Source organism: Grammomys surdaster, unplaced genomic scaffold (genome assembly GCF_004785775.1).
Source record: "Grammomys surdaster isolate TR1022 unplaced genomic scaffold, NIH_TR_1.0 130, whole genome shotgun sequence".
NCBI lineage: Eukaryota > Metazoa > Chordata > Mammalia > Rodentia > Muridae > Grammomys > Grammomys surdaster.
In genome coordinates, this window is record NW_021604588.1 from 16,915,026 (window position 1) to 16,919,568 (window position 4,543).

Genomic DNA, 4,543 nt, shown 5'->3' on the forward strand with positions numbered 1-4,543 from the left:
GCAGGCCTGGGCTACCGGGCCGCGGTGGCGAGGCGGGGGTTTAAGGCTCTGGGGAGTGTGGGAGGAGCCAGAGTTGGCGCAGCCGCACCTCCTGTCAAACTTCCGCTGCTCAAGTCGGGTGGCGGAGCCTGGCCCACGCCCATCGCGGGTGGCAGCGTGGGGCGGTCACTGTCATTTTATTTTGCTTTTGTCTGCCTTTAAAGCGACCCCTCCCCCATGACCCTTCAACCCGCTACACTCGTTTACCCTTTTGCTTCTAAAAGGAGCGCACTCAGTTATGCGAGAAGCTGAACTGAAATGAAGCGGGATGGAGGAATGTTTCCTGGGGACAACGTTGGGGAAGGTGGTCAGAAGATCGCGCAGCTCTCTTGAACGCTCAGCTTCAACCTCTGCAGGTAGAGACAAGACGACTGGCGCGGCTTTTGGCAGCGTGACCTGGGGTTGCAGGTACACAAGCCAATTAAGACTGCCTGAGGAAGGGAAAGGCTACCAGAACTTACCACTTGATGTGGCTGAGGTCAGAATAGAGGACTCTGGTCGACTTTTCCTAGGCAACATTCTAAACAGGATTTAAAAGTCGGGCTTTGGCAAGAAGATAGGCACACGTTCAAGACCATCGTGGACTATGATAGCCAGGACCCGTCTCAGAAACATCAATGATTAACTCGTCAGTTGAAAGCCGCTCAACAGGTAAAGGTCCCGGCTACGAACACTGACAACTTGAATTCAATCCCTGGGACCCATGTGGTAGGAGGGAGGGAGGGAACCATTTCTTGGACGGACAGACAGACAGACAGACACACACACACAGAGAGAGGGGGGGGGGAAGAAAGGAGAGGGGGAGGAGAAAGTGAGAAGAGAATAAGTGCTAAGTAAATAAATGGAGAGATGGCTCAGTGGGTAAGAGCGCTGGCTGCTTTAGCAGAATACCCAGTTGGACTCCCAGCACTTACATAGCAGGTCATAACTGTCTGCAATGCTAGTGCCAGGAGATCCACACCTCTTCTGGCCCCTGCAGGTAGCTGGAACGCAGGTGGTACTCAAGCATACATGCGGGCAAAACATCCATACAACTTAAAATGAAAATAATCTTTTTTAAGAAAAGCTAAAGACTTAGAATTTTGAACTATTCTTCTGCAGCTTGGACAGTCATCAGAGACTATGAACCTCTGTCTGGGAAGACAGGACAGAGCCCCAACCTCCATAACTGTCAGCCAGCACAGCAAGTGTGTTTGCTTCTTGTCTTTTACTCACGCTTCTGATAGGTGTCACGAGACTGAAGGAGCCTACCCTGTAGCACCTACCATGCTTCTCTGCCCCTTCACTTTTCCTCTGAAAAGCCCAAAGACCTCTGCCTAGATTAGGAAAGATTTGAGCTCATTTCTCCCCTCCCCCCGCTGTTTATTACTTGATGAATAAAAGCCAGGCTTTTCAGGCTTCATGGTTTAACTGATGTCTGCCATTATTTTGTAAAAGCTTCATTCAAGCTAACTACTGGGATAAGAACAGACTTTCTTAGTCAGGATGGGAGCTTGTTTATTTTTCAAAGGATGGGTCTTTGCATCAAGACATAATCTGTTCGAGGCCTCTTGGGGAGGCCATCCTGTAGTCCCCTCCAAAGTAGGGCTAAGCCACCTGCTGGAGAAGGGGCTATAAAAAAAAACATTGCTTAAACCAGTGGGGGTGGGGGAGAGGCTGGAGAGACAGGCAGACAGACAGACAGACAGACAGACAGACATATGTATGCAGGTATCCTTGAAGGCCAGAGAGGGTGCCAGGTCTCCTGGATAGGAGTAACAGGCCATTTCGAAGCATCCAACATAATTGCTGGAGAGATAGAGCTTCTGTCTTCTGTAAGCACAGGGTGTGTGTGTGTGTGTGTCCACCTTTCCACTTATGTCGTCATACTTTAGCATCTCATTAGCATCTCATTAGCATCTCATTAGCATCTTAAATCTCTTTCCAGGCGTGTATGTTGCAGAATTATAATAAGCCATATATGGGTCACCTACAAACTCTAGAGCAGTGGTTCTCAACCTTCGTAATGCTGTGACCCTTAAATGGAGTCCCTCGTGTTGTGGTGACCACCAAACCATAACATCATTTTATTGCTACTCATAACTGTAATTTTGCTACTGTCATGAATCATAATGTAAATATCTAATAAGCAGAGTGTCAGATATGTGGCCCCTGTGAAAAGGTCGTTTGACCCACAGATTGAGAACCACTGCTCTAGAGAGTGAAATTAGTGGGCGTAGTGGGGGGCGGGGGGCAGTCCAACAGCCTCTTTACCAGTTTGCTCTTTTCATTTGCTGATTGTGTGGGGTTTCCCATGTTGCTTTCCAGGCCAGGCCTCACTCTCTGCCCTGCTCTTCATATCCTGTGTTCCCAGGCCTGCACAAGCTTCTGTCAGAGCTCCATGCCTGTAAAGTCATGGTCCACACTAGGTGGGCCTCCTGACAGGGTAAACATCTCTTTATTTAAAACAAACAAACAAACAAACAAAATTGAGATTGTGTAGCTCTGGCTGACCTGGGACTCACTGAGTACACCAGGCTGACCTCTCAAGTTTACAGAGACCTGCCTGTCTCTGCCTCCCAAGTGGCAGAATTAAAGCTGTAAGTCATAATGTCTGGAAAAATAAAATAATATTTTACGTGTTTGAGTATGTATGTATGTATGTATGTATGTATACTATATGTATGCTTGGTTCCTAAAGAGATCAGAAGAGGGCACCAGCCTCCTGGAACTGGAGTTACAGATGGTGTGAGCCACCATATGGATGCTGGGAACTGAACCTAGGTCCTGTGTAAGAGCAGCCAGTGCTCTTAACCACTGAGCCGTCTGAGCCAGCCCTGCGTCTCTTTAACTTATCCGTTCCTCTAAATATATATGTCTTGTCCATGCACCAGGCTTTGTCCTAAAGTTTAGATGAAGTTGCCTGTCAGTCTGTGTGACTGACAGCTCACCTGCAAGTCCACAAGACAGTGACAAACAGAACTCCTCCTGGTCAAGACTTGGAGCAGATAAATCCAGTCTGTCTGTCTTCCCAGAGGGTGTGTGTGTGTGTGTGTGTGTGTCTCTGTATCTGTATGTATATCTGTGACTGTGTGTCTATGTGTGTCTGAATCTGTGTGTGTCTCTGTGTATCTGTATGTGTGTCTATACGACTTTGTGTGTATCTGTGTCGGGTCATGGAAAGGTATCTTGGTTCTTGGGTTGGCATGGGCCTGGAACCCCAGGACTGCAGGTATTCGGCCATGCACCCAGAACCCAGGGCCCTGACACGTGGTCTAATCTCCATTTAACCTGCACTGTCAGTCACATAAGACACAGGTAGAGGGCATGACTAACAGGCCTCTGCCTCGAGAGATTTACATATTAATGAGTTATCTAAAGGCTGGGGGGCATAGCAAATTAAGTTATCCCTCCTCAGTCCCTCCTCTTTCCCACTCCCTATATAAGAGAGCTCCTCCTGGCATTTGGGGGGGGGGGGAGGGCGCACGCACATCCAGATCCAACGCCCTGGACAATAAATTACTTTTTGGAAACCCAGTCCACTTGTCTTCTGGGGCCTGCTGCCCCAGCTTTTGAAACTTCAGACTTTCTCCAGTATGTGGGACCCGCCTGAAACCCGCCTGCAGAAAAGCCCTGGGACTCCACCGCTGCCGGTCCCTGCAGGCCACCTCTGAAGCTCCCCCCTCCCCCATGGACATTGTGCACGCCCCCCCACGCACATGGTTTTTTCCCACATATCTGTGTGCATCTGAATGTGTGTCTGTTGTATGTCTGTATCTGCGTGTATATCTGTGTGTCTTTATCTGTGTGTGTGTGTGTGTGTATGTGCAGGTGTGTCTGTGTGTGTATCAGTGTGTGTGTGTGTGTGTGTGTGTGTGTGCGCGCAGGTGAATCTGTGTGTATCTGTATGTGTGTCTGTGTGTGTATCAGTGTGTGTGTGTGTGTGTGTGCAGGTGTATCTGTGTGTATCTGTATGTGTGTCCGTTGTGTGATCTATGTGTCTGTATCTGTGTATGTGTGTGCAGGTGTGTGTGTGTGTATGCAGGTGAATCTGTGTGAATCTGTATGTGTGTCTGTGTGTGTATCAGTGTGTGTGTGTGTGCAGGTGTATCTGTGTGTATCTGTATGTGTGTCTGTTGTGTGATCTATGTGTCTGTATCTGTGTATGTGTGTGCAGGTGTGTGTGTGTGTGTATCTGTGTGTGTGTGTGTGTATGCAGGTGAATCTGTGTGAATCTGTATGTGTGTCTGTGTGTGTATCAGTGTGTGTGTGTGTGCAGGTGTATCTGTGTGTATCTGTATGTGTGTCTGTTGTGTGATTTATGTGTCTGTATCTGTGTATGTGTGTGCAGGTGTGTGTGTGTGTGTGTGTGTGTGTGTATGCAGGTGAATCTGTGTGAATCTGTATGTGTGTGTCTGTGTATGTATCAGTGTGTGTGTGTGTGTGTGTGCAGGTGTATCTGTGTGTATCTGTATTGCGTCTGTGTGTGTATATGTGTGTGTGTGTGCAGGTGTGTCTGTGTGTG

The 4,543-nt window shown here is 48.3% G+C and overlaps 1 long non-coding RNA gene across 2 annotated transcripts in view; it reads left to right on the plus strand.

Moving 5' to 3' along the window:
- Positions 1-140: 140 nt before the first annotated feature.
- Positions 141-4,543, plus strand: part of LOC114613862 — a 6,290-nt gene continuing 1,887 nt past the window's right edge. Inside the window, exons 1-2 of one of the 2 annotated variants that reach the window (XR_003710237.1) lie at positions 141-690; positions 1,141-1,453. This is a non-coding gene — a long non-coding RNA (uncharacterized LOC114613862). Of the gene's footprint in view, positions 691-1,140; positions 1,454-4,543 lie in introns of those variants that run through there. The other variant, XR_003710239.1, reaches the window with a different exon arrangement.